The sequence below is a fragment of the Aotus nancymaae genome, unplaced genomic scaffold (genome assembly GCF_030222135.1).
Source record: "Aotus nancymaae isolate 86718 unplaced genomic scaffold, 86718_ANA_hifiasm-v0.15.2.pri h1tg000053l, whole genome shotgun sequence".
NCBI classification, from domain to species: Eukaryota; Metazoa; Chordata; class Mammalia; order Primates; family Aotidae; genus Aotus; species Aotus nancymaae.
Window position 1 is genome coordinate 23,286,131 of NW_026988467.1, and position 13,849 is coordinate 23,299,979.

At 43.0% G+C, this 13,849-nt stretch overlaps 1 protein-coding gene across 2 annotated transcripts in view; it reads left to right on the plus strand.

The window, feature by feature from the left end:
* ARID1A (AT-rich interaction domain 1A) overlaps window positions 1-13,849 on the plus strand; it is an 84,087-nt gene that overhangs the window by 2,494 nt on the left and 67,744 nt on the right. The window lies entirely within an intron of this gene.

Consider the following 13,849-nt stretch of genomic DNA (forward strand, 5'->3'; position numbering starts at 1 on the left):
GCCTGCCCTTGTTACATTGTGCCCGAAACAAAAGAGGAGGCAATGGCATTTTGCATGTACCTTGCATTTATTTTGCTTGTTATGTTTTATGCAGCCTGAAATGGATTCTGTGTTGTCAGAACAGTAGCTGAGTTTTTTCTCTACAATGGGTTTGCTGTTTGTTTTGGTTTTGTGACTTTCCTGATGGTATAAATGACTTCTTTGATGGCTCTGAAGATGCATTTGTCTTGAGTAATTTTGACACTGTTTGCTTTGCAGAATTGAAATGATTTTACTGGGCTTTTTATTGAGTGGCAAATGTGGGATCTTTATGGGGGGGAGAAAACAGTTTTTTGTTTTTTGTGTGTATGTGGTTTTTTGTTTTGTTTTGTTTTGTTTTGTTTTTTAGAATAGAGCTTTCTGAGGAATTTCATATTAGGTTCAAGTCTTCCGTTTTAAGGAAGGCTAGCCTCATTCTTTGTTTACATGTTGATTCTTGTTAACACTTTCTTTTGTTAATTGAACTTTGGGATAGTGGTTTAATTTAAAGGGAAGCTGGTGTCTTTCTTGATCTTGAGGGACTTTCTCCTAAAGGCTTGGTTTGGTGAAATTGTGTTTTCCTGGAATAATAAAAAATATAGTTTTCTGTTTTGTCATCAATCATTTTAGAGCTTTGAAATAGAGATTGGCAGTTTATTCCTTTGCATTTTAATGTATGTTCCACTTTTCTTTTTGTCTTCCAAGATATAAGATACGACCTAGAATGACACTTGATTTGCTTAGAAATTGCAACTTCTAGGTACCTTTTTATACTATTCTATCTTGTTTTATTTTATTGTTTTTCTGCCATCTTCATCATGCTCTGTCAGCAGTGCTTTTGGTCAGGGATATTGAGTATTCTATAGAATCGTATGTTTTCAAAGAAGGGAAAAGCTCTATCTCCTCCAGAATCCCTCGAACTTTTGTGCTGGGAGGAGATTTTATTCACTTATTAGCTGTATTCCCAGCCCATTCTAGAACTACTTTCCTACTCTAACATTGAGCTGGGGATTTTGAAATTAGCTCTGTTTGATGGTGGACTTGGAGCTCTTTGCCTTGATTCTACATCTTCCGTGATGTTCTGCATCTGGGCAAGAAATAGGGAAATGTTACATTGTTTTTCTAGTGTTTTGAGGAAAAGTTTTGTCTTAAAAGACAGCATCCTCTAGTCTCTGGGTCATCCTATGGTCTGTACCTCTTTCCCCACATACCCCGTTTTCTCTGGTTTTGGCTGAAAATTTTGCCTTTCTTCAAAACTATTAGAATAAGTCAATTTAGGGTAAGTCAAGGTTCATTTAAAAGCAAAATCGATTTGAATTCTACTGGCTTGGGAATATTTAGTCAAACTTTTTAAAGAAAAAGCTAACCCTTTTGGTATGATTTCTGTTTTTCCGTCATTAAATTATGGAACGCTTTCTGTGTAGATGATAAGAAAATAGATACAGTCCCTGTTTAGAAGCCTGTCTGTGCTGCCTTTGGATGAATTTTCTGATCTCTTTTATTATCAGTAGACCCACACAACATAGATTCCTATTTAACTTCAGTTCAGTTGCCTCCTCACAGAGACCCAGGGAATGTACTGATGAGCATTCACTTGTGTAAGAGACAGTGCAACTTCCAGTTGTGTGGACTGCTTCAGGGTGTGTGGTAGTAGTCTAGGTGAGGGTTGTAGGTTCAGACTTTGTTCTGAATTCCTCTTTGCCACTTGAGGATAAAACTCTTTTCAGACCATGATGTTCTAAATATTCTTAAATTAAAAAGGCTTGCTCTGCCCCCATCTTTCCCTGGCCCAGTCTTAGATTCAGAATATTTTGCAGAGACTGCACGTGATGGCTCACACCTGTAATCCCAGCACTTTGGGAGGCTGAGGCAGGCGGATCACAAGGTCAGGAGATCGAGACCATCCTGGCTAACACGGTGAAACCTTGTCTTTACTAAAAACACAAAAAATTAGTTCGGCATGGTGGTTTGCTCATGTAGTCCCAGCTACTCAGGAGGCTGAGGCAGGAGAATCACTGGAACCTGGGAGGCTGAGGTTGCTGGGAGGCTGAGGTTGCCGTGAGCTGAGATCGTGCCACTGCACTCCAGCCTGGGCAACAGAGCAAGACTCCGTCTCAAAAAAAAAAAAAAAAAAGCTTGGCAGAGACTTAATTAATACAGCTAAAGTTGTTAACGTTTTCATTTGACTCTGCCCTTAATGAAATAAAGATTAGGTATGTGTGTGTATTGTGGTTATGTCTTTATCACAGGAGCTGGGAAGATCCCAGCAGACAAACTTTTCCTTTATCCCTTTTCATAAGTAGTGTATCTCAAGGAGTTGAATTCCAGTACTGATGAAATAGTTTTAGGTGACCTACACAAATGAACTTGATTTAAGGCTTTTTATTGGGACACTTTTTAGCAGTATAATACTTAGAGAGTAGTACCAGTTTACCAAGGTAAAAAAATGAAATACAGTAAATAGTCCAGGATGAAGTTGGATTTGATTGTAGAAGTTTGGTTGTTAGTTTCTGCTGTGGAAATATCAAATGATATTTCTGACTCCTGGGAAACAGATACAGGAATCCTGGATTTATTATGGGAATGCCTACTGGCAGAAATTCTAGGCTGGCTGAAATACAGGACTCTTGGAGCTCTCTCAAGTAGGAGGGACCAGGAAAACCACACTGAGATGGCACTTTAGTTGTGGGGGTTTCATGTTTCTCTACTGTTCATGAGAGAACTGGGGTGATGCAGATTGAGATGGTGGTGTGAGAACCAAGAAAGCAGCCAGGACCAAGTTTGGCTTCTTGTGTATTGGGCCCTGTGAGGACTTTTTAGGTCTCTTTCTTTGTGTGTGACATGGGTAACCATGACAAGCAGCACCTGCTGAAACAGGATGTCTTGGATTGCATTAAACATTCATATGTTGGATTGACTCCTGTAGGGTGTAATGTCTACAGTAGGCCTTTTGCAAAGAGGTTAGTGAACTTTTTTAAAATGTGGGAATAAGCTAACAAAGTAATGGGGAGGGCCCTTTCCTATTCCCACCCCTCAAAAGGTTGTATTGATTGGCTTCAACTCTCAAAATTCTAGAAGTAACTGAAGCTTGTAAATATGGTAAAAATGTGGTATTCAAATGTATTGGCACCGAGTTGTTCTTTTCTGCCAGTGAGCCTTTAGATTGGTCATTATCATTACTGATGCACCCTTGAGTTGTGTGTTGCATTAATGGTAAAGAGGACAGGACTAACACCGGAGGAGGAAGGAGGAGGCTTAGGTTCCACATACAGCTCCAGATTAAGCTGTGTGACACTGGGCAGGTCATTTACTTTCTCTATTTTTCATCAGTCTGCATGACCTTCTTACTCTCTGATGCTACACATTTGTGCTTCCATAGCTGGCTTGTTATGAGGGCAGCTTTCTGTACATATAGCAGGGATCTTGAGACCATCTTTCTTCCACTGGCCTGAAGGAACTCAAAGCTGTTTTCTCCTGAGTATTCACAGGAACAAGCTTTCAACAGTTGGGTGCCATGGTGGTCTGTGGACCTTTACAGAAAAAGCTCTACCAGACTGTTGCCTTGAAACTGTTAATCTGTTTGTCATTAGTCATTCCACCTGGCTGGTGGTTTTAAAACAGTAAATAGTCATTGGAAAGTTAGGCAGACTTCATTAAAGCAAGACTTGAAAAATAGTTGCTTCAGGATCCCCAAGAGGCTTTTGCACTTGGGGTTGGGGTGAGGAGTGGATATTCATAAGTTCAGTGTTAATATTCTACTTCTTTTGGGGAGGGATAGGGAGAGAGGGAGCATTAAGCTCTCCAGACTCCTGGTGTTTGGGCAGGTCTAGGTCTGGTTTGGGCAGTTGGTCGTAATCTGAGTGCCTGGACTTGCCCTGTAAGTTTTGCTGAGAGAGAAGCAAAAGTTCCTTGAGACTGGAAGAGGAAAAGCTGTGTTTCAGGGTCAATTTCATAGGTGCATTTATTGTTTCTTATACCTATGGTTTTGAAAACTACATGGTGTATTTGCACATGGTCCTGGAACTGCTATTCTTTCTCTTCTCCAGCACACCTGAATTTCTATTCTTTCTCTTCCTGGCTTAGTAGTTTAGAAGTGTAATTTAGGCATATTAGAGGAAGGCAACTTCCCTTTATAAAGGAGGGGAAAAGGTAGAGGGAATGGTGTTTGATAATTCTCTGCTTGATACAGCATCTTCTTCATCTCTGAAGGAACCAAATGTTTCAGAGCTTTGTGTAAATACTTGCTGAGCTGTCAATATGTACCCAGGAGGTTTCTGTAGTAAGATGTAAACGGTTCTATAGAATGTTTGACAGGCAAATTAATAAACAGTTTTCAAGCAAAGGTAATGCTAGCCTCCTCGTGTGGTAGAGTAAAATAACATTGAGGAAAAAGATTAGGGGATAGAAAAAGGGTAGTGCTGGGGGAGGGCAGTGAGTGTGGAGGTAAGAAGTGATCTAAAAAAAAAAAAATTGAAATGGAAAGATGCTGTCCTGGCAGTGCAACCTCTGTGGCCCTGGCTCCATACTAAGTTCAGGGCATGTGGTATTCTGTTAAACGTCAATTGCAGTTTCATAGTGAAAATAGAAGTTTGGAAAGATGATCCTAAGTGTTAATAGTAAGGTAAGTATTGCCCCAAAAGCTTGGCTTATGAGACTTTGAGGTTTAAAGGATAGCTTGGTGAGATTTTTTTTTTTTTTTTTTTGGCTTGGGTTTGTATTTCTGGATTATTAGAAAGGAGAAAAAAGATACTGCAGTTTGGGTGTCATCTTCATCCTCGGTCTTGCTATTGTATTTGGGATTATAAGCCTACTACCCAAGGGCCTGGGTTTATTTAAACAGTTATTACTGGACTTCTGTGCATCACTTATGCTAAAGTTAATATACCTCTACCCCCTGTTTCTGGGTCAGTACAAAGTCCAAATGTTTGGGGACTCACTAAATCTTATTTGAAGAATTATGTGAGTAGATACAGTCTTTGTTTTTGAAATTACCATTTTAGGATTAAAAACATATCTGGGTTTCTTCAGTGACACATTCTTTTTATGGAAGAAGAAGAATAATCTATGAATATTTTAGCTGTCTGCCTGTGATACTCTGCTTGGTATCCTTGTGTGATGACCAGATTTGCCTTCTCAAAATCTCTTTTTAAACTTGACTCTGAGACGGAGTCTTGCTCTGTCGGCAAGCTGGAGTGCAGTGGTGCAATCTAGGCTCACTGCAACCTCCGCCTCCCAGGTTCAAGGGATTCTTCCACCTCAGCCTCCGGAGTAGCTGGGACTACATGCACATTCCACCATGCCCGGCTAAGTTTTGTATTTTTAGTAGAGACAGGGTTTCATCATGTGGGCCAGGATGGTCTCGATCTCTTGACCTCATGATCCACCTGCCTCGGCCTCCCAAAGTGCTGGGATTACAGGTGTGAGCCACTGCACCTGGCACAGTTTTCTTTATAAGAAGTGTTTTTTCAGACCAGAATCCTGGAAGTGCCCTTTTGACTTAGCTGTTATATAGTAGCAGGGAATATGAATGTAATTATGGCTCTGACCATGATTTTTAGGTTCAGCTAACTTACTACCAAAGGCTATCAGCTTGTTTTAAAACAAAACACAAAAACTTGGATTGACACTGATAGCTTGCTTAATATTGCATAGTCCTTTCCCAGTATGTTGGTAGTGAGAGTATTAGAACTTCAGACATAGTGCTAAGAGCATTGTTTCAAAGTCAGAGAGATCTGGAAATTCCAATGGGGGTGGGAAATAGCCCTGTGTAATCATACCAGTTAGGTACTAGGAAGAGATTTAGAAGGTAGAAGCAATATCTCCTTCAGAGGAATTTAGTTTTCTTGGGAAAGCATGCTTATGTACACGTATCTGGAAAACTTGCAAGCAAGGTTTTATAAATGCATAAAGACCACACTAAATATGTGAGCTGCAGGAATTAGAGAAAAAGGTTTAATCAGTTTGGCAGGGTTAACCTGGGACAGCTTTTCAGAGGCTTTTTTTGTGAGGCTTAATGTTCAAGAAAGTTAAAATACTAATATGCCTTTTTTTTTGAGAGAGAGTTTTGCTCTTATTGTCCAGGCTAGAGTGCAGTGGCGCCATCTCAGCTCACTGCAACCTCTGCCTTCCATGTTCAAGAGATTCTCCTGCCTCAGCCTCCCAAGTAGCTGGGATTATAGGTGCCCACCACCATGCCCAGCTAATTTAATTTTTGTATTTTTAGTAGGGACAGGGTTTTGCCATGTTGGGCAGGCTGGTCTGGAACTCCTGACCTTGTGATCTGCCCGCCTTGGTCTCCCAAAGTTCTGGGAATGCAGGTGTAAGCCACTGCATCTGGCCTAATTTCCCTTTTCATAATGCCACTCTCTTAAGTTCCATGGACTTAATAGAATCCACATTGCACATCCATCTCCAGACTGGTAGTTGTCTCAGTGTTCCAGTGACTTTGAGAATTTGGACTCCCTGAAAAAGAGTGGTTCCAGGGTCTTAGTGGTTCCTGTGGTTAGGTAGAGCCTTTGGTACAGACTGCTAAGTTCTTGGCTAGTTTAGGGGCACTTTTCTAGTAAATGTGAGTTTGGAAGGTCACGTCACCTTCAGACTTGTGTGCCCTGGACAGCTCTGTAGTAATGGTGGTTCAACTTTGTTGGTAAGTCTGTACTTTTTCTATCTTGGCAGAGTTAGTGGACCTTTCTTAAAACAAGAGCCATGAAGTTATCTACTGGGACTCCTAGGCTATTATTTCTGAAGAACTGGGAGCTATGCTCAAGCCAAGTTGCTTGTGTTAGACTTTATGTTGAGGTTGATGGGTTAGGTAAGCCTGCACATACGCTGTTTGCCCATCTACTCATAGAAATGGCCTTTAATACTGGTTTTGGCCAGGCGTGGTAGTTCATACCTGTAATCCCAGCACTTTGGGAGGCTGAGGTGGGAGGATCGCTGGATCCCAGGACCAGCCCAGGCTATTAACTTGGGGACGCCTGTCTGTACAAGACACAAAAATTGCTGGATGTGGTGGTATGCACCTGTAGCCCCAGCTTACTCAGAAGGCTGAGGCTGGAGGATCACTTGAGCCCAGGAGGTTGAGGCTGTAGTGAGCCATGATTGTGCCAGTGCACTCCAGCCTGGGCAATGCAGCGAAGACCCTGTCTCAAAAAAAAAAAAAAGTATTGTTTTTTTTATTAGATTACTATGGCCAAGCGGCTTACAAATGCATAGCCCTTGTGGAGCCTCTGGAATATAGTGATTTTGGTTTCTCCTAACCTGCTGGTCCATGTATGGTTGGGCCTTGGCCCTGCACTTGTCAAGGACCATCAGTGGATGCTTAATTGCTGAAGATGCATGGATTGTTCAGTGCCAGGCCACCATAATGCTTCTACCTGGAGAAGGATGGGTTACACTGCTCCACTACAGAAGTACTGGGGTGTGGTTTTTTTTGTTTTTTGTTTTTTGTTTTTTTTCAGAAGGAGTCTCGCTCTTATTGCCCAGGCTGGAGAGCAATGGCATGATCTCGGCTCGCTGCAACCTCTGCCTACTGGGTTCAAGTGATTCTCATGCCTCAGCCTTCCCAAGTAGCTAGTAGTTAGGATTATAGGCATGTGCTGCCATGTCTGGCTAATTTTGTATTTTTAGTAGAGACAGAGTTTTTCCATGTTGGTCAGGGTGGTCTTGAACCTCCTACCTCAGGTGATCTGCCTGCCTCAGCCTCCCAAAGTGCTGGGATTACAGGCATGAACCACTGCACCTGGCCTTTTTTTTTTTTTTTTTTTTTTGAGACTCCTCACTCTGTCACCCAGGCTAAAGTACAATGGTACCATCTCGGCTCACTGCAACCTCCACCTCCCAGGTTCAGGTGATTCTCCTGCCTCAGCCTCCTAAGTAGCGGGATTACAGGATCCCACCACCATGCCCAGCTAATTTTTGTATTTTTAGTAGAGATAGGGTTTCACCATGTTGGCCAGGCTGGTCTTGAACTCCTGACCTCAGGTGATCACACACCTCGGCCTTGCAAAGTGCTGAGATTATAGGCATGAGCCACCATGTCTGGCCTTTTTTAAAGAAAAAAAAATAGTCTATGACCTGTTGAAAGCGCTGAAGTCTTTTAAACACTCTAGTTTAGAAATATTGCTTCCAGCTTCTTTTTTGCCTTGCCATTTTGGCATTTTGCAAAAGTGCGTTTTCAGTTACTCAGAATTGGGCACCATAGCTCATCTGCTATGGATAACGGGTATATAGGGGCTTGAGATGAACTTTTTGATCAATCCCAGGTTTTAGAGAAATCCAAGTTAGGGTGTATATTGACTTAACAGCCTTGAGTATTCTTTCTGAAATTGCCCCTCCTCTCCATTTAAATGGATGAAATTAGTTTTTTACTGAACGTGAAGGGACATCTGAATGAACTTCCACTTGTTTTTGTTAGTCACTTGTGCATAGCTGGAATACTGTCTTGGGACAGGTTGAGTCTTTATTTCTCAGTGGATTCTATATTTTCTAAGGGTGGACTGGAATGGGAAGAAGTCTAATGCCAAGAATGCATTCCAACATGCTGCAGAGTAGGAAATTTGATCCGTAAAATGTTGAATTAGTGTTGGTTATGGTACATACTAGAAATCACCCAGTAATCCAGGACAGATTTTTGTCACCCTCCAGGAAGTTACGTTGATATTAAATACTAAGGGGCTTTGGGTACTGAGCTAAGTGCTCTGCAGGCCCAGAGCATTGCTTGAATTGCTACCCATATGAAGAGGAAATGTGCCATGTGCCTTTTTTTTCTCTCTCTTTTGCATTTGAGCTTCCTTATGGCTTTGTTGCTTTTATGTTCCCAAGTCTGCAAAGTTAGATATTAGACTTCCTCCTCCCTTGGCACTGGCACATTCATGATTTTCCATGGCTCAACACCAGCAGCCAAGATTCTTGTATGCTTTTCTCTCTTAAACTTGTTCGTTTTCAGCTTGCTTGTTTATAGGCTTCTCTGTTAAAAGGAATCCTTCTTTCCCCTTAAGATCTAGCACCAGGGGAGTTTGGGAGTTGGTGTGATATCAGTCATTTAAAAGCTCACTTGCTGTGTGCTTGGTGTTTTAATTTTGCGTTATGTTTCCTTGAGGTCACAACGTGCTTGTCTGCTTTTTGGGCTTGGGTGAGTTTGGGCCCAGCTGTTTACTCTCAACTGCCGTGTACTTTGACTTTAAGAAGAGTGTGAGTTCAGCCACGTGGTAGAGGATTAAAGGCTACATAGCACTGGGTGCTTCCTTTGGAGGAAACAGATATATCTTTGGGCTCTTGTTGCCCAGTGATTTCTCATGTCTGGGGTAGACATTATTGCTTTCTATTGTCCTTAGAGAACAGGGCAGAAATGCTGGGAATTAGTTTATTACTGTGTCTTCTCTGGCAAATATGTATGTCTTTTTCTCTTGCCCTTTGGACAACATTCTGTTCTGGTTCTAAGGTGTTGGAGTTTACAGGTTGATCTAACATTATCTGAAACTCTTGGTAATTTAGGTTTGGATAACCTTTTAGTCTCCAGATTTCTTTTTTTTTTCCTTTTTTTTTTTAAATTTTTTTTAAGATGGGGTTTCACCATGTAGGTCAGGCTGGTCTTGAACTCCTGACCTCAGGTGATTACCCGCCCTGGCCTCCAAAGTGCTTGGATTACAGGCATGAGCCACTATGCCCGGCCTCCTTTTGTTTTCTTAGCTAAGTTGAACACTATTCCAAGGAGGTAGTCTCCAGATTTCTAACATTTTGCTTGTTAAGGAATTTAAGCTGCTTAGAAATACCATATTACAAAGCCTTTGGGGAATAATTCTGTAGGTAGTTTATCTGTACCTGGGTCACAGATCCTCACCAGGATCCTGACTTTCTTTTTTTTTTTTTTGAGACGAGTCTCACTCTGTCGCCTGGGCTGGAGTGCAGTGGCACTATTTCAGCTCACTGCAACCTCCACCTCCTACATTCAAGAGATCCTCCGGCCTCAGCCTTCCGAGTAGGTGCCCATCACTGTGCCTAGCTAATTTTTGTATTTATAGTAGAGACAGGGTTTCTCTTGGCCAGGCTGGTCTCAAACTCCTGACCTTGTGATCCACCCACCTCAGCCTCCCAAAGTGCTGAGATTACAGGTGTGAGCCACCGCATCTGGCCTAATTTTTGTATGTTCAGTAGAGATGGGGTTTCACCATGTTGGCCAGGCTGGTCTTGAACTCCTGACATCAGGTAATCTGCCCACTTTGGCCTCCCCAAGTGCTGGGGAGGCACCTGGCAAGGATCCTGACTTTCAAATGATGGTCACCATGTATTTGAGCACTTCTTATGTGCTAAGCACTATGCTTGGTCATTTTGAGGAATTTCCTAATTTAATCTTCAAAACTGTATGGGAGGTGGGTTCTATTATTAATCTTCCTACTTTACGAATGAGGAAATAGAGTAAGACAAGAAATTTGACCTAGTTAAATAGTTGGTAAAACGTAGAGTTGGGTTTCTCTGACAAGGTAGACAAGGTTTGTCTGACTCTTCAAAGATATTATACTCTAAAATACTGATTTTGCTTCTCCAAAATAAATTACTTTGGCACCAAGATTGCTTAGGACATTATTTTTGCAATAGCCTAGAGCTCTTTTTTTGTTTTTGAGATGGAGTCTTGCTCCGTTGGCCAAGCTGGAGTGCAATGGCATGGTCTTGGCTCACTGCAATCTCCGCATCCCAGGTTCAAGTGATTCTCCTGCCTCAGCCTCCCAAGTTGCTGGGATTACAGGTGCCCACCACCATGCCCTGCTAATTTTTGTATTTTTAGTAGAGATGGGGTTTCACCATGCTGGCCAGGCCGGTCTCGAACTCCTGACCTCGTGATCCACCTGCATTGGCCTCCCAAAGTGCTGGGATTACAGGTGTGAGCTACCGTGACTGCCAAAGCGCCTCGCCAGCCTGGAACTCTTAAATGGGGTGAAAGACTGAGAAGCCTTTAGTTACAATTTGACATTGTGCCTAGAGCTCTCTCCTGTGAGTCCCTTCCATCCCTTTGATTTAAGGTTTTATTGTTTTGGATTTCTGATGAATGGCCATGGCACTTGGTTTATAGCTACCTTGTGATTCCAGTGGTGAGAACTGGCAGCATTTGGTCCTTGGGTCCACTCCTTCTCAAGGGATCTTTGGGGTTGGGAGTAAGATTGAGGGTCTAAGATAGAGTCCTTCCCTTTGATCTGAGTGAAAATGACTTGAATTAGAAAAATATGTGCAGAGTGATAATACTTTTCCAGAAACATGGAGCACTTGCTGAAGAGACAGGGATTATTGTCTTAATTTGCCACTTGGGGGAAATGAACACACAAAGTTTAGTGCCACGTACGAAGTTTCATAGCAGAGTCATCTCTAAAACCTTGGTTTAAAGTTTCCTTAGGGCAGTATGACTTTAGGCACGTCACTGAACTTCTCTGAATCTATATTCTCAACTATATAATGAGGAAAAATATCTACCTCGAAGCTGTAATAAATATTAGATATGTGAAAGTACTATTCGTTTATCAAATACAATACTAACATGACTCCTGATTGGTCAATCCCACAACTCTCTCTCCTACTCTGCAACAGTCCTTTTCAGAAGCAAGCCTCCAGGATAGTTGACAACACTACTCCCCTCTCCTTCCTGTCCATCCGCCAATGTACCTCATATTTTCCTCCCTTGCACCCAGCACCCCTGGAATGCTACCACCCTGCTCCAGGCAGGAGGCCATAGGAAGATTGCAGTGCTACCATGGAAGTTCTCGACAGCTCCCTGCCCCAAAAACAGGACCCCAGGTCCCCACTGGGCCCTGCTTCTCATTTCAGGGGAGATAGAATTGAGCGGTTAAAGCCAGTATTGGTTTTTACCAAATTCAAATTAGCTACATCTGAGTTATTGTAATGCTGTTTTGTTTCATTTTGTTTTTTTGAGAGGGAGTCTTGCTCTATTGCCCAGGCTGGAGTGCAGTGGTGCGATCGTGGCTCACTGCAGCCTCTGCCTCCTGGGTTCCAGCAATTCTCCTGCCTCAGCCTCCTGAGTAGCTGGGATTACAGGTGCATGCCACCACACCTGGCTAGTTTTTGTATTTTCAGTAGAGACAGGGTTTCTTCATGTTGGCCAGCCTGGTCTCAAACTCCTGAACTCAGGTGATCCGCCTGCCTCGGCCTCCCAAAGTGCTGGGATTATAGGTGTGAGCCACCGCGCCCAGCCTGTAATGCTCTTTTTTTTTTTTTAATTAAAATTTGTTTTGAGGCAGGGTCTTGCTGTGTTTCCCAGGCTGGAGTGCAGCAGCTATCCACAGGCACAATCACAGCCCATTCTCAAACTCCTGGCCTCAAGCAATCTTCTTTCCTCAGCCTCCCAAGTAGCTGGGCTGCAAGCACGTGTCACTGACCAGCTATCAGTGCTTTAAAACACACTCACACAGCCAGGCGTGGTGGCTCATGCCTGTAATCCCAGCACTTTGGGAGGCCAAGGCAGGTGGATCACAAGGTCAGGAGTTCGAGACCAGCCTGGCCAACATGGTAACCCCGCGTTGGCCAGGCTGGTCTCTAACTCGTGACCTCAAGCCATTCGCCCACCTTAGCCTCCCAAAGTGTTGGGATTACAGATGTGAGCTAGCGCCCCTGGTTCTTGATCTTATAAGGGCACTATGCCCATCATGGGGGCACACCCTCATGACTTAATCTAACCCTAATTACCTCCCAAAGGCCCAACCTCCTGTTAATAATACCGTAACATTGGAGGTTAGTGCTTCAACATACTAATTTCGGGGATACATAAATGTTCAGCCTGTAACGGGAGAAGAAAGAAAATACTTTTGAGATGGAGTTTTACTATGCAGTGATGCATAATTCTAGTCACAAAATATATCTGCTTGTTTATTAGGACTTGGGGGCTCCCTGCCTTTCATTTCTCCTTCTCTTAGTTCTTTGACAACATGGCATAAAGATAATATGGACCTGCGGTCCTGGGATTTTAATGAAGGTGGAGAAGGTATTTTAAGATCTCGACTGGCAGGGCACGGTGGCTCATGCCTGTAATCCCAGCACTTTGGGATGCTGAGTTGGGCAGATTTCTTGAGCCCAGGAGTTCAAGACCAGCCTGAGTAACATGGCAAAACCCTGTCTCTACAAAAACAAAAAAAATTAGCCAGGCATGATGGCATGAGACTGTAGTCCCAGCTACTTTAGGGGCTGAGAGGGGAGGATCACTTGAGCCAGGAAGGTTGAGGCTGCAGTGAGCCATGATGGCACCACTGCACTCTATCTACCCTAGGTGACGCAGCAAGACCCTGTCTCAAAAAAAAAACAAAAAACAAATCTTGACTATGGTGGTCTCCAAATACGACCTATACAGTACACTTTCCCAAGAAAGTGATTCTTGAAAATGCCACTTAAAGCCAGGCGTGGTGGCTCACACCTGTAATCCCAGCACTTTGGGAGGCCAAGGCGGGCAGATCACTTGAGGTTGGGAGTTTGAGGCCAGCCTGACCAATATGGAGAAACCACATCTCAATTTAAAAAAAAATAAAAAAGAAAATGCCTCTTAAAGGTCAGTGTTGTAGCACTAATTAAATGCCATAATGTCCCTTCTGCCTGTGATGGCTGTCTGATCTGAGAACAGGGCCTTGGGTGATTTGGTAGTCTCTCAGTAGGCCTTTACTGACCTCTCTCTCTTCCTCACCCCCTACTGCTTAGTGGCCAGTCTGAGTTTTGCTGTGAATTTCTTACCTGTGTCTCTTCTTGTGAAGTTTTAGTAAATAAACCCTCTAAGTAGGCCGGGAGCAGTGGTTCACACTTGTAATCCCTGTACTTTGTGAGGCTGAGATGAGAAGATTGC